The sequence below is a fragment of the Vombatus ursinus genome, unplaced genomic scaffold (genome assembly GCF_900497805.2).
Source record: "Vombatus ursinus unplaced genomic scaffold, bare-nosed wombat genome assembly UNPS02014789.1, whole genome shotgun sequence".
NCBI lineage: Eukaryota > Metazoa > Chordata > Mammalia > Diprotodontia > Vombatidae > Vombatus > Vombatus ursinus.
In genome coordinates, this window is record NW_020954567.1 from 6,074,995 (window position 1) to 6,098,507 (window position 23,513).

General features: G+C 42.3%; 1 protein-coding gene and 1 long non-coding RNA gene across 2 annotated transcripts in view; one reads left to right on the plus strand and one right to left on the minus strand.

The window, feature by feature from the left end:
• Positions 1–688: 688 nt before the first annotated feature.
• LOC114047688 lies at positions 689–22,720 on the minus strand. Its single transcript, XR_003569650.1, has 3 exons — positions 22,283–22,720; positions 2,476–2,636; positions 689–1,064 (listed from the first exon to the last, which is right to left on the minus strand). It is a non-coding gene; the product is annotated as an uncharacterized LOC114047688 (long non-coding RNA).
• POU2F1 (POU class 2 homeobox 1) overlaps positions 21,383–23,513 on the plus strand; it is a 243,365-nt gene continuing 241,234 nt past the window's right edge. The window contains exon 1 of the mRNA XM_027868601.1: positions 21,383–21,433. The gene's annotated coding sequence lies outside the window, so the exon portion shown is untranslated. The remainder of the gene's footprint in view (positions 21,434–23,513) is intronic.

A 23,513-nucleotide genomic window follows, 5' to 3' on the forward strand; every position in this document is an offset into this window, starting at 1 on the left:
TTTCTCTCAAGTATAGTTTGTAGTATGTGGCTTTTGAGGTTCTTTTCAACTTGAAATCCTATGATTTGATGAGCTTTCTCCCATATTTCCTTTTCCCTAATAGCTGCTTATAATCTGCTATAGTCTAATAAATGTAATAACAAAGTTTATTAGAACTGTGTGTGAAATAAGTACAAAGGTCTAAGAGAGGCCTGTGGGGCTGTCTTCTGAATCAAGCTCCTGACTTTAGGCCTCAACACTACAGCCTGGTGTACTGGAAAAAATAAGAATTTGGAGTCAGAAGGTTTGGTTTTGACTTAACACCTGTGTGACCTTGTCTCAGTCAGTTGACTTCTCTGAGGCTCAGCTCCTTTACGTATTTGAGGCCATTTTCATTCACTTTCTGGTTCTTAATTAGCAGATAAGGGACTTCACCCAAAATGGGAAGTGTTATTATACATATGATTAAGAGAGAGTCACTTTACCACAGCCCGGTCAACATTATTTTATTTCATGAAATCATAAATTAAAATTGTGAAACATCACCATCTCAGTCTGAGTAAAATCACCTAATCACCTATAAATTTTAATACTGCACAGTGTGACTTATTAGAACCTAGTCTTAACATTTACATGTATTCCATGTGAATCAAACAGAATGGCAGTGTTCTAGTGCTATGGTCTGTTATAAGAGAGAATGTACACAATATCATTTAAATATGTTATCCTTTATTACAAGCAAAGCTTCCCAGAAAATTAATTTAAGAGAGAACACTCCAATTCAGTAAATACAGAAAAGTACACACACACACACACACACACACACACACACACACACACACACACAGAGCCTGTGTCTGTTTTCCTTTTGAGGACAGGAAGGCTCAATTTAAACAAATAAATAAATAAAACCCAGAACTCCTAAAATGCACAGCATGAGTTACAGGGAAGACTGGAAACCATAAATGATGTGAGTAACTCTACTTGATTATGACAGGAAGCCAGCATGTGGAATCTTCATGGCGAATAAACATCTTTCATTTCTAGCATTATATCATTCAATTCCAGGAAACCATTATCATAATCTGAAATACATAAGTAGGTGAATGGCTACAAGAACTATTGGACAGTCAGATTTACAGTACTCGGTTTTATTTCTTCTGAATTGTGCTAAAGACTGAATCTTAAGGCACTGCATAGAACCTGAATTCACTGGAATGCTCAGGGAGTGGTATATCCTGGTTAGTTGAACTTTATGGTTAATTGAAGATTATAGAGATAGCTTTTCCCCTTCAATACTCCCCCTACAACTTTGGGTTCCAATGTTGTTTAAAAAAAAAATCTTTCCAAAATGTATTAGGCCACTTTTTTTCCTTAGAAAATATGGTAATGAATATTATTTAAATGACAGAAGATTTAGAAGTGTTTGGGGGGAGAGGTGATAATTTTCGCCATCAATTCTTATGATAGATTATTATAGTTACAGATGTAGAAGGCATAATAAACTGAGTTGAATGTGTATGGACACAGGGGTATTTTCAAGAATTTGCCTTAAAATTAAAAAGGACTAAAGTCTAACACGTACTTTGTTTTCAGGGGATTTTTCTCTTTTTGGTTATATGAAGAAGAGAAGTCTAGTTAAAGTAAGATATTGGTGAATGGAGGTTTTATCTTGATTTTCTCAAAACTGTCAATACTACTCAATGGGTATGATGAAAAGGGTACTAACTTTTGAGTCAGAGAACCTACGTTTGAATTGTAGCTATTACACTTATCACCTTTGTGCTCTTGGACAAATCACTTAACCCCTCTAGACCTCAGTTCCCTCATTTGCAAAATCCTAGCCTAAGTCTATCATTCTCATAAGCCAATACACAACTAACATAAGGAGTGATTTTGTACCTTTATGCCACAAACTTCTTTCTGCCCAGTGCAAAACCCTTGGTTGCCTCTAGAAAAGCATTGCCCCTAGGTTTAAGGAGCTCATATTTTAGGACAAATAAAGTATGTGCATAAAATGAATGAATGAATGAGAAAGCACTTACTGAGCATTTACCATATGCAAAGCACTGTGTTAAGTGGTAGGGACCAACACAGAGAAGACCTTCCTTGCTCTCAAGGAGCTTACATTCTAACGGGAAAGACTAGGATAGGGGAGGCTTCAGTTGCATGGGAGATGGAAATGTAATGCTTCTTTATTTATGGCATTCTTACTGGTAAAATCCTATCATTTTCTGATGTTCGACTGTTTGATGACCAGCTATGGCTCAAGTACTCATACAGGCAGTTGCTAAGTCACCTCTCCACAGAGGGCTATGGTCTAGGGACACTGCTTCTCCTAAGGTCCTTGGTTTCAGAGTACTGGGCTATCTCTACTGGGATCTTTGGGGAAGTGGTGGTTAAGGTAGTAGTGATATTTCAATTCACCTGGCCCACATCACTCCCTGACTCTCTCTCAGGGTGCTTGGCAGCCTCAGCTGGGGCTGGCTTGCTTACCTCACAGATGGCAATTGGTCAGCACTTGGTGGGATGGGCTGGCCTCTTCTCCATTATTTTTTCATATTATGGCTGCAGGATCTGAGCCAGAAGCAGGACCAGTGGCCTGAAGGGATGCCGCCACTCTCAAAGCTCTTGGGTTTACCTGTCAGTTGATGACACTTGGTAAAAAAAAAAAAAATCAGTGTTACACACACACACACACACACACACACACACACACACACCGCTTGAGGAACTGCGGTGCTGGGCCTCCAAGGGCTAGGGTATTATGCCATTCTCTTCTACACTAAGGGGACCCTATGTTCTAGATCCAGGAATGGAGTTGAACTATCTTTAGCCCTGGGGAACCCTGGCTTCTAATGAGAAGGATTTGGCTCCCTTTTCTCACATTCTTTGTCTTGTTAAACACCTACCCCAGCACTTTGGAGATGATTTCACTCATACATTAGATTATGGTTCTGTGTTTTCCCCAAATGTGGGAGAAAAAAGAACTCTATCTACAATATGAATCAGATATGGAATAAGAAAGTTATTCCTATACTCTCCACAGGTGCAGGAGAGGATTGAAGGAGGGAGATAATTTAGAACTGAAAATAATAAAAATAAAATAGATAAAACAAAAGAAATACTAACTGTATAAGACTTATAGGGTACATTAACAGAATGACTTAAAAAGAGGAATAATTTAATATAAAACTGCTGTTAGAATCTGCCTTATTAGAACATAAAGCAATTTACAGGACTGTTAATTAAGCACTTTATATTTCACCTTGTTTACATAGTTCATGTTTGCTGGCAAACAGGCCAGGCTTATGCTACTTCTATTATTTGTGACCACCCTCTCCAAGAATACTATAATATTTACTAGGGTCTCCTCCCCTGCCATCCATCATTCAGTTCCAACCCACAACAACAACAAACAAGGAAACTAGGTGGCTTAGTGGATAGAGTGCTGGTCTGGACTCAGGAAGACCTGAGTTCAAATTCAGCCTCAGACACTTACTAGCTGTGTGACCCTGAGCAAGTCACTTCACCTGTTTGCCTTAATCCATAAGAGAAGAAAATGGCAAACCATTCTAGGATCTTTGCCAAGAAGACCCCACAGACAGCATTGGTGTGCTATGGTCCACGGGGTCATGAAGAGTTGGACATGACCAATGGGACCCAATTCCTCTGGGGCCTCTTGAAGTCACAAGACTGCCCTCAAGTCTAAACATGTACAACTCAGAGTACTCATTCAATGAAAATCAAGAAATAACAAACACAGAAGCAGAAAAAGAGGCCAGGGATTTGGGCACAATCTCAACTGGTTGAGTCTCCTTAGACTAGTTGCTGGGTGGCTGAGATTGCCATAATGTTAAGATAGAGAGAGTCAGTGCTTCCCCACCCTTTACTGATAGTTTTGGATCTGTATGATGCCATATAGATTGTCAAAGTAAGAATGGCTGAGCTAAGAGCTATTTCTTCTTTTAGCTGACAAAGCATCCTGACACTGTAGGGAAGAGTACCAAGGGAATACTCAGGATTTACTACGTCATACCAACGTGCAAAGTGCTACCAGAGATCTCAGAAGGAAAAAAACTCAAAGACCTTGAACAGAAGCAGATGAGCGAAGAGGAAAAACATTAATAATGAAGGAAATATGGCCTTCACATCTAGTAAACAAGTTAAGGAATCCATGAATAAATACTGCCAAACAAAGGGAAATGATTCAACACTTGATGAGATGGAGGACCCTGTGGAGTTTGGGAAGAATGTGGAACCACAACACAGTTCCTGAGTGGTTTAAAAGAGAAATAAGCATTGTGAGAGAAGAATTTATGATCTGTACATCAGAAATAATTGACAGAAGAGAAAAATTTGAATCTACCATGGCAAGTCTCACCAAAGAAACAAAAGAGAGGACAACTGACTGAGAATGCAAATATACAGAAGTGAAAGATAATCTAGAAGAAGAGAAGCAAAAAGCAATAATATTAAAAGAAACGTTTTCTATTCAGGCAAACATATTCATCTTGAAAACAGGATGCATAGAGACAAATTAAGGATAACAGGTCTCCGAAAAGAACATGAGAAGTCAATAACATAAGAAAACTGCCTGGAACTTCTGAACATAGAAGTCAAAGTGCCAACTGAAAGAATCCACAGATTGCCTCTAAACACAAATGCAAGGCTGCAAACTTCAAGACACACAGTGGTTAAATTTAACAATTCATTTCAGAAAAAAACAAATTCTCCAAGTGACAGAGAAGACCTTCAATGCGAAGGAAAGAAAATTTGAATAACACAAGACTTTTCTGCACCCATAAGAAAACACAGGAGGGAGTGAAATGACGTGTTCTAAAGAGCAATGGAGCTCAGGATGCAGAACATGGTAACCTATCTTAACTATAAATAAAAAAAAAAAAAGATGGACATCCAAAAAGCAACAGACATTCAAAACACTCTTAAAAAGAAAACTGGACATGGAGAGATTATTTGCTTCTGGTACACCCCCGACAACAGAAATGTAGGAATGAATGACTATAGCAACTAAGGACAGCAATAGCAATAGAGTGACAGGAGAGAGAGACCAGTAAGAGATTTCTTTCTAAATGTACACAAGTCAGGAATCAGGTGGATGTGATGGTGTAGATACAGGCCTGGGGAATTATGGAGAGAGCCTTGCCACACTCCACCTAAGGATGAATCAATGCCTTTTGCTTGTTTGCATGTTATTATTGTTGTTGTTTTTGTGAGGCTAAATTTCAAAATCAGAAGGTACATGAAAGATAAGAGTGGAGGAGGAAGATCAAGCAGTAGTGTGTGACGTGACCTGGTCTAGTTGAGGGTTAGCAATGAAGGGAATGTAACTCCGTTGGTCTTTCAGGAAAAGAAGAGCCTGCAGGGGAGTGGGTAATAAAGCAGGGTGAAGATAAAAAAAGAGGACAGAAGGAAGGAGGCCTTACTTTGGAGATGGGATGGGGTTTTACTGATGAATGTTCTCATGTATGAAGAGGAAGCATGAAGGGAGATGCCAAGTGTTATCAGCAGAAATTTGGTGCTTGAAAAGACCACTCATCCTGTCTCAGAAGAGGAGGAGTTGGAGCTCCTGGCAACAACTAGTGCCTGGGGAATGGGAGGGCATCAATCCAAGGAGGAGATTTTTGAATCAAATGGGAATAAATAGTAACCAAGGGGGTGGGGGATTGTCCTCTCTTTTGTTTCTTTGGCATAAATAGTAACCAAGTCAGTGGTGGGCAGTATAATTAATAACACTCTGGGGGGATTTTGCCATGAAGAACTACCCTTTTAAACACCTGCGGAAACTGGCATATTTCTGGGAGGGAAGCATGATGGAAAAGAGGAATCCATGGAACAAGCTCTATAAGGCAGTGGCAGAACTGCTTAGGTGGAGAGCCCAGAATGAGTACCTTGAAAGTTCTGACTCCATGAGGCATACAAAGAATAGAGAGGGCCTAGGTGAATGCAGGAGCTAATGCTACCCCTTTCTCTTTGGAGTTTTGCTTATAAATTCATTTTTCCTACTTGTAGCTTGTCATTTAAATCTCCTTTCTCCCCCTCAGTCCAGTAGATTCCCCATTCCTCTCATCCCTTTCAACTAGTCCTGTTCATTAGTTTTTAAAATTTTATTTTTTTCATTGCTTTCTAGATATGATTTTTCTGTCTATTCTAGATGGAACTCCAAGACTCAGTGTTTATTAAAGTAAAAAACATAAATTACCTAGGAAAAATCTCCTTATTTGATAAAAACTGCTGAGAAAACCAGAAATCAGACTGGCAGAAATTAGCCTTAGAGTACCACCTAAAACCATATTCCATAATACTCTCTAAGTAGATACATGACTCTAATATTAAAGATCATACTACAAAAAAATTAAAAGAGAAACAGATCATATAATTCTCACAGTTATGGAAGCATGTGTATTCTTAATTAAACAAGGAATGGAAGCGATTACAAAAGATAAAATAGATAACTTTGCTTACATGAAACTGAAAAGCTTTTTGCATAAACAGATTTAATGCATCTAGGATAAGAAGGGAAGTGGTTGAATGGGAAAAAAATTTTTTTCATCATTCTTTTCTGATAAGGGTTTGGTATCCAAGATACATAAATAACAAATAAATAAACAAACGTGTGTGTGTGTGTGTGTGTGTTTACCTCAAAGAAACCATTGATAAGAATAAAGTGCCTATATACAACAAAATACTTATAGCAGTGCTTTTTGTGATAGAAAATAACTTGAAACGTATATGCTCATTAATTGGGGAATTGCCAAACAAATTGTGGTTACATAAATGTAATGGAATGTTATGCTGTAAGAAATGATTAATGTGATGAATACAAAGAAACATGGAAAGATCTACATGAACTGATGCAGAGTGAAGTAAGTTAAGCCTAGAAAACATTATCTGCAATGACAACAATGTAATTGCACAGAACCACCATACAAAAAATCAAAAGTGAACGTAGCAACATTATAAAGATTAAGCATGGCTCAAATGAAGAGATATGAAAGGACACCCCCAACTCAACCTTTCGTAGAAGTGGAAGATTCACAGGTGTTGTACCTGGCACATGTTTTGGGACTTTTTCAATGTGTTGATCTGTTGTGCTGATTCCTCTTCTTATTCTTTCCTGTTTTTGTGATTTATTATATGGGATGGCTCTTTGGGAGGCACTGGGAAAGGACACTAGGGGAAAGTATGATGATGCAATAAAGGACATCAATAAGAACTTATTTTTAGAAAATCATTCCTCCATTTAACTACAATTCAAAATAGAATTGTATAGGTAAATGCATAATACAAACAAGATGCTATGAAGTTTCAAAGAGAGAGAGATCACTTTAGACTGGAGTGATTAGGCAGGTAGCATGGAAAAGGTGATATCTGCATTGAGCCTAAAAGATGGGTAAGGTTCCAATAGGAAAAGATGGGAGAGTGGGTAAACATGAAGCAAAAGCATGAAAGAAGCAAAGCAAGAGAGAAACATGGTCTGGTTTGGCTGGAGTCTACAGTATATTAAGACTGGAAAGCTAGACTGGATCCAAATTGTGGAGAGCCTTGAAGAGTTAGCTGGGGAGTCTGGACTCAATTTAGTAGGCCATGGAATGACTCTAAGCAGAAATATGGAAGTCAAGAAGGAGAGGTATTGGAAGAAACATAATGAGTTTATAATTTAGGGTGAGGGGAACAGAACAATTTATACAATAACAACTACATTGTAAAAATGAACAAATCTGAAGGAGTTGAGAACTCTGATCAAACAGTATTGTTTGAGCACCAATGATGAAGAATGTTACTTTTTTAAAAAACTGGAGGTGGGGAGAGGATGGACATGGGAAAGAAAATAAATGCTTGTTAATTGAAAAAAATAATTTTTTAATGAATAAAAGAAGGAAAGTTCGGTTTTAGACATGTTAAGCTTCTAATACCAGAAGGACATCCAAATGGAGCAACTGGAAATGTGATTCTGGAGCTTGAGACTTGGTGAGGTAAAGCCTAAAGTCACCCACATAGAAATGAGAGTTGAGAATGGATGAGAATAATCAAGCAATTGATAAGCATTTATTAAGTACCAAGGCAGAGGCTAAAAAGAGAGAAGAGAAGCCTGCTAAGGATATAACCTTAAGGAAGAAGAAAGAAGAGCCAGAGAAGATGTTAAAGTAGTAGGAGGAAGAATCATGCAAAAGTAGTTACCAAAAAATCAAGGTAAAAGAAAATGTCCGGGGGGGGGGGGGGGGGGGGTAATCTTCAGTGTCATTTACTGCAGAGAAGTTAAAAAAGCTGAGGACAGAGAAAAGGTAATTGAATTTGGCAATTAGGAGTTCAATGAATATTTTCAAGAAAGGCATTTCAGTAGACTGGTGGGAATAGAAGTCAGACAGCTGCTAGACACCAAAGACAGAATGACTGGTGAGAAAGTAGAGGCAGGAAATATGGTCAGTTCTGCCAATAAGTTTGGTAGTGAAAAGGAGAAGAGACATAGGATGCTAGCTTGAGGAGAAAGTCCAGTCAAGGGAAGTTGTTTCTGTGATTGTTTTGTTTTTCATGTAGAGAGAGATTAGCATGTTGGTAGATGACTAGGAATGAACAATGAAGGGAGAGAGATCAAAGATTCAGGAGAAAAGGGAGATGACTTGTAATAAGGTCCTGGGAAGGGGTAATGATTAAGGGTTAATCTTCTGATTTCATTTAGTGAATGGAATTTCTTCCTTATCTGTTCAATGTTGATGACCTAATGAAATCACAACACATCTGTATTTGTTTGAGCAATATGTAGTAATACACAATCAAATTAATCTACTCTTATTGACTATTTTAGCATTTTTTTGTGTATTATGTGTTCCTTTGGTAATCTGGTAAAACCTCTGGATCCCTTCTCAGAATAATGTTTTTTTTTTTTAAACTTATTTAGTATTTTCTCCCAATTACATGTAAAAGACAATTGTTAACATTCTACTTCAAAACTTTGAATTCCAAATTCTCTCCCTTCCTTCCTCTCCACTGCCCCTGCCCCCCCCCACATTGAGAATGCAAGGAATTCGATGTAGATTATATATGTATGGTCATGCAAAACATTTCCGTATTAGTCATGTTGCAGAAGAAAACATAGACAAAAGAAAAACTCAAGAAAAATAAAGAAAGTTTAAAAAGTATGCTTCAATCTGTATTCTGACACCATCAATTCTTTGTCTGGGGACGGATAGAATTTTTCATCATACGTCCTTCAGAGTTGTCTTGGAGCGTTGTGTTGCTGAGAATAGCTAAGTCATTCACAGCTGATCATCTTACAATATTGCTGTTACTTTGTTCACTTTGCATCAGCTCATAAAAGTTTTTTCAGGTTTTTCTGACAGCATCCTGCTTATCATTTTTAAATTTTTTTTACTAACTTATTTTTAGTTTTCAACATTCACTTCCACAAGATTTTCAGTTCCAGATTTTCTCCCCATCTCTCCCCTCCCCCCACCCCAAGATGACATGCATTCAGAATACCTCTTCCCCCAATCTGCCCTCCCTTTTATCACTCCCCCCCTTCTCTTATCCCCTTCCCCTTCTATTTTCCCATAGGGCAGGACAGATTTCTGTGAGGGACTGTCTGATGTTGGCAGCTACCAGGTTGGGCGCTGTGGCAAGAGTAGGGTAAGATCTGGGTATTTTGGAAGTCGAGGCAGGGGCTGTGGTAGGCAGAGTCGTGGTGAACTGGGATGGGCTGGATACGGAGAAGCCCTGAGGCAATGGGCAGTGCTTTGTGAGATAAGCTGGGTGCAAGGAAGTAGCCGGAGCTTGAGCTCCTGAGGCAAGGGGCGGTGCCACGTGGGAGTGGGACGGCAGAGGACTGAGTTCCCTTTGCTTAGTCCCCTCCCTATATGCAACGTCATCCCCAGACGCCTCTTGTGACCTTCCTGACTTCCTGGGTCCCTTTGTGCAGCACTGACCCCAGACCCCTCCTGAGTCTGACTTCCTAGGTCACGTACTCTGTCTATGCGCTAAATCCCAGATGCCTCCTCCCTGTATCGGGTCCTAGCCTCCTACGTCACTCTCTCCCCCTTGGTGTGCTAAACTCAGACAGCCCCTTCCGGTATCTGACCCTACAATCATTGGCTAGTAAGCGGGCTGGGGAGGAGGGGCTAGGTAGGTGCTTAGGAACAAGCGTGGTCAGAACACACGCGCTCTCTCCTGGCTCCTGCCCTGTTGCTCTGGCCTTGCTGCTTGGGCTTGCTATGATGGCTTGCTGTGATGGCCTCTGAATAAAGCTCTGGTGTTGGCACCTCCCGATGGCTTGTCTCTGTGTGGTTATCCGGCAGAGGACCGAAGACTCGAGTGTGAGTAAGACTCTGGTAGTGTGCTCCTTATAGAAGGAGTGGGTACCGGCGTACGGCTGGCAGAAGGTCAGCATGCGGCCAGTATAGATTTCTATACCTCTTTGGTTGTATATTTTATTTCCCAGTTGCATATAAAAACAATTTTTAACATTCGTTTTTAAAACTTTGAGTTCCAAATTCTCTCCCTTCCTCTCTCCCCCACATTGAGAAGGCAAGCAATTCAATATAGGTTATACACGTACAGTCATGCAAAACACTTCCATAATAGTCATGTTGTGAAAGACTAACTGTATTTCCCTCCATCCTATCCCACCCCATTTATTCTACTCTCTCTCTCCTTTCGCGCTGTCCCTCCTCAAAAGTGCTTTGTTTCTGACTACCCCCTCCCACAATCTGTCCTCCCTTCTATCACCCCCCTCTCTTATTCCCTTCCCCCCTATTTTCCTGTAGGGTAAGACAGATTTCCATACCCAATTGAGTTTGCATGTTATTCCCTCCTTAAGTCAAATCTAATGAGAGTAAGGTTCACTCATTCCCTCTCACCTTCCTTCTCTCCTCTCCACTGTAAATGCTTTTTCTTGCCTCTTTTATGTGAAATAATTTACCCCATTCTACCTCTCCCTTTCTCCTTCTCCCAGTACAACCCTCTCTCACACCTTAATTTTATTTTTTAGATATCATCCCTTCATATTCAACTCACTCTGTGCCCTCTGTCTGTCTATCTATCTATCTATTCCCTCCAACTATCCTAAATACTGAGAAAGGTCTCATGAGTTACAAATATCATCTTTCTATGTAGGAATATAAACAGTTCAACTTTAATAAGTCCCTTACGATTTCTCTTTCCTGTTTACACCTTTTCATGCTTGAGTCTTGTATTTGAAAGTCTAATTTTCTATTCAGCTCTGGTCTTTTCTTTTTTTTTTTTTTGGCAACTGGGGTTAAGTGACTTGCCCAGGGTCACACAGCTAGTGTCAAGTGTTTGGTCTGAGGCTGGGTTTGAACACAGGTCCTCCTGACTTCAGGGCCGGTGCTCTATTCACTGCGCCACCTAGCTGCCCCAGCTCTGGTCTTTTTATCAAGAATGCTTGAAAGTCCTCTATTTCCTTAAATGTCCATTTTTTCCCCCAAAGGATTATACTCAGTTTTGTTGGGTAGGTGATTCTTGGTTTTAATCCTAGCTCCTTTGACCTCCAGAATATCATATTCCAAGACGTCTGAGCCCTTAATGTAGAAGCTGCTAATTCTTGTTATCCTGATTATGTTTCCACAATATCAGAATAATGTTTTTGAATGCATAAAGTAAAATAAATAGTACAAAGCAAACTAATTATCAATTTTAAAAAACACATTTTCAATTCCTGGTTTATTTCATTCCCTACTGTGACTGTTTTCAACTTTTTCTTCCCTCCTCAAGCCTACAAGCATAACTCCCCTCATGAATTTACCATATTTAATTTAGCCAAAGCCTGACTCTATCCAACAGCAGCTCCTCAATTTCTTAAACTTCACCAGTTTTATCACCAACTCTTCCCTCCTTCTTTGCTAGAAGAAGAGTATCCTTGCTCCTCATCAAGGCTAATCTGTGTTCTTGTTTCCATTCTCTCCTGACTCTCACATGATTACTCTGGCAACATTTCCTATCTTCCATCTTCATTCCATTCCTTTCCATTGTCTCCTTCTTGTCTAACTGCACATTTCCTCCATCTGCCTGGATGACTCGTCCAAATCTCAAACTAAAGTAGAGCTTATTATTTCCCCCCACTAAACCTAAACCTGTTCCTCTTTCTGACTTCACTCATTTTGTTAGTATTACCACTAAATTCATTTAGTTATTCATTGTGACCAAAATTGCCTGACTTCCTCCAACGATTATCTTTGACAGTGATGGTCACTCATGTGCCTTTTAGGGTGAACCCCATTAAATAACACATGTGCAATTTTTAGAAAGTAAAGAGAAGAAAGAAGAGGCATTTAATGGGGATTACCAAATACACAGACTCTGTATTTCCCGCACTTAGCTCAGTATTTGGCACAGAATATGCACTTAATAAATGCTAGTTAATTAAATGAATATACACATCTATCAGAAATGATTCCTACATAATGAGAGTAAAATCCTCAACACTCTTAGAGATATAAGAAACAAAATTATTTCTGATGGGAGTATGTCAATTTGATACCTCTCCTGGGCTTCGGCACAAGTCCGCAAAGACTAACAAGAAGAAGGAAAGAAGGATAAGAGGAGAGATAGAGTGACAGAGATGGAGACATTGTTGCTTGCTCCTCTGCCCACCAGAAGAGCAATCTTTTAACTACTGCTGTCCACAGTGAAAGGGAATATCTATAACACTTCCTACTGATTTATCCTCCAGAATAGAAGAGAGGCAGGACAGAGAGCCCAGAGAAGATAGTGAGTTAATGTGATTCCAGAAAACCTGGATTTTAGTATTTCCACTGCTCTTTCTTGCAAACATCCAGACCCCTTCATCTCTGCTCTCTTCAGGCTTGGCTTCATTCTAAGTTATGTTAGTCCTGAAGGTCAGTGGAAATATTTCTTTGCATCCTCTTCTGAGGAACAAGTCAGTTTTTAATAAACTGCCCTATTTAAAAAAAAAAAAAACACCCCTGTAATCCTCTAAAATGACTCTGTCTTTTCCTGACTGGACCTGAGTGTGGGGGGAGGATGAAATATTATGACAAGCCTCACCACTATTCCAAACAGGCAGAAGGTAATTTGTTAATTTATAATAACAGATACAATATTAAGGAAATAGGGTACTAACACTATGCTGGAAATCTTGGCATTCATTATCATTGACTCTTCCTTCTTTCTCACCTTTCCTATCTAATCAGTTACTAGATCCTATTGACTTCACCTCTCCTGTGTATCACCCCTCTTCTCTATTCCCACTAGTACCATAGTAGAAAACTTCTACTGCCATCTGCCTAGACTATATCTACCCTTTCCCTTCTAAACTCTCCTTCATATTGCTGCCAAACTAACCTTTATGCATATATCTGATCACATCTCTATTCAGCTCAAAAATCTTCAGTAGTTCCTTATCATCTAAGGAAATAAAGTTTATTTTCCTTTGCCTAGCATTCATGGCCCTTTATAGTCAGATGCCACCTTACATTTTTGTCTTATCTCACATTACTACCCTCCATATAAATTTGTGTACTTGTTTTAGTCCCTTTACTAGATGGTAAGCTCCATGAAGGAAGGGACAATATTTTATTCATATTTATATTTTCTTTAGCACTATATTTATTTCATTCCACCCCCAGAATAACCATGGGGACTTTCTAGAAATGAAAAAGCGTTTACTAAGCATATGACATGTGCTAGGTACTGAGGAATCAAATATAAAAGTCAGATAGGCCCTGGCCTCAAGAAACTTACAGTCTAATGGGGAGACTATATGTAGGAGAGTGATGGTCAGGGAAGAAAGTTTTGGTCTGGAAAGTCACAGGGATGGTGAATGAAATCATAGCACTGATAGTAATGCTTTTTCCAATAGGAATCATTGTATTGATTTGATTACTGTCCCTGGGGCAGTTAAAAGTAGGATATATGTGTAGAAGCAGGAAAGATGGCCAGATGCCCTAGTACTTCTGGGTTTTTGGGAGGATATATAAATAGAATGGGAAGCTTGGCTTGGGGTTGGTAGACCTTGTGAGTGGGTTAGGAGAGTTTGCACTAACTCACTCACCAATCAGTACAGCTCAACTCAAGTGAAAGGAAATATAAAGAATAGAGTTTGAGGGAATAGAAATGAGGGCACTGTTGATCAAGATAGGCAGTTCATCTCAGGGAAACTGAGTAAGAAGTTGAGTGTCTCAAAGCAAGAGAAAAGACTAGCAAGAAATGTCGACCGAATAGTGCTCACAGGATGGGCTAGAAGTCTCCCCAGGAAAAGATATCGCTTCTCCAGAAACCAAAAGGAAGCTAAATGGAAATAGGTCATTCGTAAAAAGAATAGGGATTCCAAGGGTGGAAGGGGGTTGAGTGGACAGGATTGGGGAAGCCTAGAAAGGACTGCTTAATGTTCTGACACTGTGCCAAGAAAACCGAGTAACGTGAGCCCCTATTGGTGATTTACTTTAGCCATATGCCGTTTGTTGCCTGAACTGCTTCACACCAGCCCAGTTCAAATTGTGCACTTGAACTGATTGTGGAGAAAAAGACAGAAACTTCAGAAGAAGCCTGGGAAACTGGAGACAAAATGTCTCCCTTCCTTTCCCCCACCCCTTAATCCTTGAATGCTGGCAATGGAAAGCTAACATGAGACAAATAACAACAGTAAACCTGGCTAGGGAGTCTTTGGTTTAGAAGCTGCCCCTGGAGGATACACTCCTTTTTGTCACAAGTTCCAATTTTTATTTCCCAGAGGAATAAGGCATCTTTTGTCTGTATTCAAGGTCCACATGAGCATAGGGAACAGAGGAGGAAGAACAAAGGGGGAAGTATAAATGTCTTCTAAGCGGTATTAGAAGGTAAAATAACTTCTAAGTCAGTAGTTTAAAATATTTCAGGGAAACATGCCTACCTCACAGAAGAGAGATTGGGGACTGCTAGGACAGAATGTCAGTCTGTCATTATTTTACTAAATTGTTTTTCCTTCTCACAAGTTCAATGTGGAGGGGGTGGGAGTAAGACATGATTGAGGTAAAGACAAAAACAATCAATAAAATGTGTGTATAAACATATCTATGTTTGTGTGTATGTTTGTGTGTATTTGTTAAATGATACATTATAGTGTTTCACAGGTAAGAATCTCTAATTTTATGGTGTGCTGCTAATATACTTTTTGGTTTTATAAAATTTGTAAAACAAATTTTGATTGATATCTTGTTTTTGACACTGCCAGAATTTCTCCCATTATTTTTCCCTTTCTTCCTCCTCCTCCCCTTTTCCCTCCCAGAGAATCACCCCATATAACCAATAATATTTTTAAATTAAAAAAAAGAAAAAGAGGAAAAAACCCCAACAATCTTAATACATTGAAAAAGTCAAACACGTGCAGTGTTCCATACCTGTGGACCTCTAACCTTGTCAGATGACTAGGGTAGGGGAGTCTTCTTATATCTCTTCTTTAGGGGCATGCTTGTTCATTGTAATTTTGCAACATTCACGTTTGCTTTGGGGTCATTGTTCTTTCCATTTACATTGTTGTAGTTGTGCATATTATTTTCTTTGCCCTACTTGCTTCACTCTATCAATGAATGTAGGTCTATTCATGCTTCTCTGCATTCATCATATTTATCATTTCTTACTAGCAGAGTAATAATCCATTACATTTATGTACCACAGTTTGTTTAGACATTCCCCAAATGATCCCCATCTTTTTGGTTTCCAGTTCTTTGCTACTAAAAATACTGCTGTAAGTATTTTGTTATATATAGGGGTTTTCTTTTTTCCAATGATTATATGACCAATAGTATCACCCTTATAATACAAAAAAGACCTACAGGAGGGTTTCCATTTTATTGGATGATTCCTTTATGGAGGATTTAAAGAAGAATATGGACGAGCGTTAAATAGGATGAGAATGTGAATGGATTGCAATCTGTGGGTAGTTTGTACTGTTGGAAGGAGTATCTACATGGATGAAATCATGTATTCATTGTCTTGTTGATGTATAAAATCCTTAAATTAGAAAATCTGGCTCCTGAGAATTTTTGGGTTTAGGGTTAACATTAAAGAACATGATCCTAAGAAAAATGAGAATCACCAGTTACTGCTATCTAAAAGTGACAATAGTAAGATGAGTCTGGAAAGCAGTATAGCATGTATCTGCAGGGAACCATTTTTAACTTTAGGGTAATCTTGAATATATATTAGTAGAGTGATATAAATTCACTTTTGTAATGTTGGAGGTCAACCCTGGTGACTTCAAAATTCCTGTAGTGTTTGCTTCCTGAAGCTCACTTAAAAGATACAATAGCAGTTCTTTATAGCACTGTGATCGCCCATTGAACCCTTTTAAACCCTTAGGACAGTGCACAAAGAACACACCATGATGACTCTAGGACTGGTTGAGTTCACCCTGATAACTCTAAAATTTTGCAGTGCTACTACAGCCAGATCTCTCTATATAGTTCCCTACTCTAGAACTATAATGCATATACAGAATCCATTAAAGAATAAGAATAGGAACATTTGCTGAATCTTAGACCTGTAAGCAACCTTAGGATCACATAATCTAATACTCTAATTTTACAGGTAGTACCCTTTCTGGCCTTACTCTCCTAACTTACACTGGACTGGCAAGTCAGGTTCCCAGAGGAGAGAATACTACTTTCTAGAGGTAATTCTCAGGAGTAGGGATTGCTAATAATGTTGCACATGAGCCCCTAGCCAGCATGCCCCGAATAGTAGTCAACCAGGAAATACCAATACCTTCGGCAAAAGGTCATTTACTAAAGTCTAGGAAGAACAGTAGTTATAAGACAATATGACAATCCCCTTAAATTAAGAGGTGCACTCTTTCCTCACACACACACACACACACACACACACACACACACACACACACGAGTGCAGAGGCCTTAGAAATAGTGGGCTCAAACTTAAAATACAATGTTAATGAATTAGACATGTAGAAAACACATGGGGCAGGATATATCATGATTCCTAGGCTTGGAAGTCCTTTTCTTTATCCATGGAGTATCCACCAAATTCACTTAGTCTCTCCTTTGGTCACCTGGACTAGAGCCTTGCAAGGACGTGGTGTCTTAGTGGAAGAGCTAGTTTACTACTGGGATAGATCCTGCTATGTTGGCTCCTCACTGTGCTTGGCTGCTAGAATTACCACCAAACTCTGCAATCAACTTAGGTTGTGGACTCCTCTGAAATCTCTGATGGATCTTTCGGTCTCAGCAGTTGCCTGAACAGTCACATCTCAGGATATTCATTCACCTAAGATCAAGAAAGATTAAACCCGAAACAGAGGGGCCATAAGGCAGGTCTGGAGAAGCGTCCATTTCCTTGCTATTCCCCTCTTCCCCTTCTCCCCAACCTGGCAGCTCAAAGCAATGCACCTCTCTCAAAAACCACAAGGAAAGAGAAGCTGAGGGATAGGGATCACCCTATTTAGTACACCCATAGAGGTCTGGTTCAGCAACCAATTGAAAGACTTTTCATTACCACCCAATATACTATCGGGAAACATTCAGAGGACATCCGTCTATGCTCTGAAGTGGTGAGTGGGGGAAGTATCCCTTATGTTGCTTGGAAGCAGGTCCATCCTAAGCTTCCTCGTACTTGTCTAAAACATCAACCATGAATATCCCAGGAAGGAAGGGCAAAAGGTCTTCAAGTGAGAAAACTGAAGTGCAGAATGAAGTGTCTTGTGTAAGGTAATACAACTAGTGGTAGAATAGACTAGGGTATAGAACCTACTGCCTCTTTACCACCTTCTCTCTTTATGCTTTTGCAAAGGCCCTGGAATACAGTTCTTTCCTTATAATCTCTCTTATAACTGGGAGAATGATATTCCATCAAAACTAAGCTAAAGCAACACTGTCTAAATGAAACCTTCCTGATTCTCTCCCCCTAATCATCTGGCATTTATTTTGTGTATATATATATTATTTAAATATATGTAGGAAGTGCCCTTCTTTCTCTCCTTCCCCCCCCCACCCCTTTTTGGAGCATGTTCAGTCACCATTCCTGGTAACAACATGGAAGCTTGGGGTGGATCATGTAGTAAGCAATTTGAAGGCAGAGATGAGAAGGGAGTATATCGAAAAGACCTGGATATGGGCGACATAGTGTCACGTGTAAGAAACAACATGGAAGTAATTTTGGTCAGATTGGAAAATATGAGAAGGGAAATAATATATAATGAGGCTGGGAGGGTAGACTGGAGCCAAATTGTGAAGGGACGCAAAATGCTAGTTTGGGTAGTAGTTTGTATTTTTTTTTTCTTTAGGCAATAGGAAAGCAGTGGAATTTTTTCAGGAGGGGAGTAATGAAGTTAGATTTGTGCCTTAGGAAGATGACTTTGGCATCTATGTCAAAGATGCTTTGGAGAGGGAGAGATTAGAAGCAGGGCATCAATTAATAATAATAATAAATAGTACTTACATAGAAACTACTATTGCCAGACACTTTACAAATATTATCTCATTTGATCCTTACTTACAGCAACCCTGTGAAGTGAGTGTTATTATTATCCCTATTTTACAGTTGAAGAAACTGAGACAGATTAAAAAGATTTGCTCAAGTTCACATAGCTAGTTAGTGTCTGAGGTTGGATTTGAACTCAGGTATTGTCTTCAGGCAGGCCCAATGCTCCATCTACTTCACCACCTAGCTGCCTCAATTAGGAAACTATTATGCTAGTTCAAATGAGAAATGGTTTGTACTAGGGAGGTGGGAATATGAGAGAAAGGGACAGGTGAGAAAGCTTTTATGTATATAAAATGAATTATACTTGGCAAATGATTTGATATGTGGGTTGAGAGGGAAAAGGAGAGGAAAGAGTCACATATGACTCCTCCATGGTTATGAACCTACTTGAAAGGATGATAGCTTCTCCAACAGAAATAAAGAAGTCTGGAGAAAGCACAGGTTTAAGAGGTAAAACGATTAATTTCTCTTTGGACATGCTGAGTTTGAAATGCCAGTTTGGCAACAAGAATGCACTGTGCTTGGTGCTAGCAAGGAGAAAGAAAAGTTGAAACTCCATCACTGCCCTCTGGGAGCTTGTAATCTGAAGCCAATGACCAAAATGGTCAAATTCACATGTTGATTCAGTTCCTACAGCTTAAGACAAGGCCTAAAAATCATCTTCATTAAAGTCTTTGAAAGATCCGAGATCTTATCTGTATGAGTATTCCATCCACAGAAGAAGTTATCAACCCCTCCTGGTATTAGCAAAGTTTCATGGATTTTTGTGTTCCATATCCTACTCTCCAAACCACCACTTGGGTGGCCAATCTTACTAACTTTAATGAGACTTGGACTACAGATCTGTTGTCAAGCCTAAAGTTCTTCTAGCTTGATAGGATCTGTGAGAACTTAGGTACCACTGGCATAGTCTTTGAAAACCCACCAAGCCACAAAGAGACATTACAGAGGGTCTTTAATAGAGTCTGTTCAATTTATCTTTGAGTTTTCTGAACAAATCTATCTTGCACAAGACAAAAGGCTAACCCTTAACATTCATTTGCTGTCACTGTGGGTAGATTTTATGTGCAGGTACAATCAATCCATCAATCAAAATTGCATGCTTTGGTATAATCTCACAGAACCACAAAATCTGGGCTAGCAGTGATGAAATCTAGTGCAGCCCCTCCCATTAAGGGAAAGAAAGTGAGACCCATAGAAATTAAGTGACTTGTTTAAAGTTTGTAAGTGGCAAAGTCAGGACTCCAAGTCCAACCCCTACCCCTACCTTTTTTCTACACTATTAAAATTTTTAATTAACTTTTCTCTCACACAAGGAGTGATTTTTTTTCCTTCTCCCATGAAGACTTTAGATCTGCCGATTTTGAACATCCTAATTTCTGTGAGATTAGTCTGCATGAGAGCATAAGGTTGAAGTGATTCTTTTGTGTACTATAAAATGCATTTTTTTTTTTACTCTTACCAAAAATAAAACAAGACCAAATCCCTAGACATGTCTGAAGGATTTTGCTCAGGCTAAAATAATTAAGTTTTTGGGTTCCAGCCAAGGACAGTTCAGCCCCAAAGGAAGAATCTTAACAAAATTAAGAACAACTGAAAAAAGATGTTCACGATGGAAAACCTTTTGCAATCCCACCGCCGTGTTTATGCTAGAGCTCTCAGGGATAGAGACGCCCCAATTAGGCTCCTCTGCATACGGACCTCTGCCTTTGGGAGCTCATTCCCGCAGTTCGGATGCTCCCGGTTCAAACGTGGGCTTCAGTTCCATTCAGGGCTTGTTTTGCACCTTCCCAAACGCTCAAGGAAGAGGAAGACTGGGAAGAGAGCTGAGGAAGCGCGCGCGGCTAGGCCAGAAACAAATGGTGCTGTCAGTCAGCAAGCATTTATTAAGCGCCTACTGTGTGACAGGCACTGTGGGCAAAAGGCCGTCCTCGGGCGTTCGCAGCAAATCCACAACAGTCCAGTGGGTCTCTAAATTCTCCAGGGCTGGGTCAGCTGAGTGTTTGGGGGCGGAGATTAAGTTGGGGATTCAAATTTAAAGCGGGATGAGCCACCTGAGGCGCCACAGGTGCGGGCCAGTAGGGGGGACCCCGGGAGCGCGCGCGGCGCTCGGGCACGAGCACGCCACCGGCGCGTCGGGGGCGCACTCCCGCGGCCTCGGAGCCTGGGAGGGAAGTCTCGGCCGCCATCGGCCCCTGGCCGGCCAGTATGCATTTCATACAGGCTGGCCGACGAGGTTACTCTGTGGCCCCGTTCCGCTAATGGGAAGGAGAAAATGGCCCGTGAGCCCCTCACTCCGCACGTCATTCCCTCGTGTTTGTCCACAAACTTCCCTCCCAAATCTGGGGCGGGCAAGGGAACTCATGCCCTGCTCACGCCAACTGCGCAAACGCAAATGTTTTCGGAGTCGCCTGAGTTTAGGGGGGAGGGGAAGGGGGAAGAGAGTGAAAAAGAAAAGCAAGCGAACACGAAATACACAAGTCAGAGGCGAGAGGGGAAAGACTGCGCATGTGTGTGTCCGAAACCCTCTAGGTCCCCGAACAGAAAGTGACGCAGGGGCCCAAAAAGTGAAGGGGGGAGGGAAGCGAGGGGAAATGTGAAGAGGCGCGAGGCGGAGAGGCGCAGGCGCGGAATCGTGAGGGTGTGTGTGTAAGGGGGAGGTGGGGGCGCACCCGGGCCGTAGGCGGGGCGGTGCGAGCACCAGCCTCGCGCGCCCCCTGGCGCGCGCCTGGTGTGAGCAGAGAGAGAGAGAGAGAGAGAGAGAGCGCGAGCGAGAGAGAGAGAGCTGGGCGGGGGGGGAGGGGGGAGGAAGGGAGGAGGAGGAGAAAGTAGAGGGAGGAGGTATGGAGGGCGGGAGGGGGGAGGGGAGCAGGGAGCGAGGGAGGGTTTATCGACCGGCCGATTTTGGTTAAAATATTCAAAATGGCGGACGGAGGAGCAGCGAGTCAAGATGAGAGTTCAGCCGCGGCGGCAGCAGCAGCAGGTAATCATTACAGCATTTTACATATTCATATTCATACTCAACCCCGGCTCCCGCTGCCCCCCCCTGCGACTTAGCATAATTTATTAGTACTCAGGATTATTATAATTAACGGCGGGGAGATGGGGGGCCGGGGAGCCCGTAGCCCCCGCCGGGCGCCGAGCGAAGGGGTAAAGCGGCTCCGTGCGTCCAGGCGGAGGGGAAGACAAGGGGCAAAGGGGGAGGCAAGCCACCTGGCTCCTCCGGCCCCCGCTCGTCGGCGGCCCGGCCCTCCCGGCCCGGCAGCCCGGTCCGCGGCGGCGGCGGCGGCGGCGGCGCCGGGGGCCGCGGGTGCGGACAATAAAGACATTTTACATATTCATCAGTGATCGGCCGGGCGGGTGGCGGGAGGCAGCGCTGGCCGGGGCCGGGGGCCGCCGCCGCCGCCGGCCTGGGGGGGGTGTGTCGCTGGGGAGGGGGCGGGCGCGCACAATGCTGCGGGCTGGGGGAGGCGGCGGCCGCGGAAGGACCGGGACCCCGCCGGGCCGGACGCCCGGCCGGGCGGTGGGGGGAGCGGTGCCCGCGGCGGGGGGCGGGGGCGGAGGGAGCCCCCGCACGTCAGTCCGCCTGCCCGCCCCGCCGCACGTGGGTCTGAGGTTTAAAATCCTGAGGTTACTCCTTCCCCCTACCAACCTACACGCTCCCGCGGCCGCGTCCCTCCACCCCCACCCCCTTGCCGCGAGTGACCCCGGTGTGGGGGTCTCTTCTTGGGGCTGGGAGGTTGTCCGTGCAGCTGTGTGGGCCGGCGGGGGGCTCTCGGCACCGGGGGAGGGGTGCGTGGAGCGTCTCCGTGCAGGGGTGGGTTTGGCTCACCTGGGTGTGGAAGGTGGAACCAGGAAGAGCCACCTGGGCAGGAGCTCCGGAGGGATTTGCGTCGTCGCCCCCTCCCCGCTATTCCTCGGCCTCGGGACCCGCGGGATCCTGGGAGAAGGACTCTTGGGTCCTTCCCTGGAGGTCCCGGCCGCCTTCGCACACTTCGGGGGAGGCTACTCTAGAGACTCACTTTCCTGGCTCGGGGGCCCAGGGGGCCCTCGGGCAGCCCTCCAGCGGCCTCCCCGGAGTCGGGGGTGGGGAAGCAGGGCAGCCCCCGGCCCGGGACGGGCCGCTCGCTAAGTTGGTGACATTGCTGACCGCTCCTCTTAAGCTTCCTCGGACTGTGGCTCGGAGCCGGTGGCTAGGAAGGGGATTTCCCTCCCTGGTTTTGTGGTGGTTTCGTGCTCTGCCCCGGGTCCTCTCCGCTCTCTCCTTCTCGGTACCTCTCTCATTTGAATAATGTCTAATTCGGGGAGGTTTATATTATTGAAATGGCCGCCTGGCTTTCCCCGCCTCTCATGTTTAGTAATTCAGACCTTTAATAACAGCCACTCACAGCCCAACGCCGTGTTTATATTTTACATTCGCCCCATGTGCTTTTGTGGTTCGATATGATTCTTTTTTTTTTTCCTTCTTGGCAATCCGCAGGGCTCCAAGATCAAACCCAGGCTGTGCTGGGAAGAGAAGGGGGGAGAGCTAGGCCTTGGCTCCTCCAGCAGATGCCTAGGCCTCATATTCTCTGCCGCTTGATTTATTTACTAATAACCAAAATGACTCCCCCCACCAACTACCACTTATACACGCACACACCACACACCCCACCCCCTGCGGGCAAAACAAAACCCCCCTGGGGCTTGACCAGCTTCAAAACTGCTCAGCTCACAGCTAAGCAAGAGGCTCTGGGATGTTTTGTTTTCTTTTCAAAAGGGGTTTTCATGTAATTTGTAGCAGTGTTAGCCATTTTAGAAAAATGGCTTAATTTCTCATTTTTAGTGGAAGTTGGAACAAGTAAAATTTTTTCATCCTTTAATATGGTTTGTTTTGGGGGACTTATTTCTATTTAACACTTGAACTCCTTAGAAGGTCTTTCTTGTACTTGTAAAAATCAACATAAGTTTTCTAGGAGATGTGAGAAATCCTAAGATTTTTAGACATTTCACAATAGTAGTATTGGAACACTTTAAGAATTTCTCAAGGCTGTCTACTTTCTCTCTAATTTGAAAGGAGTAAT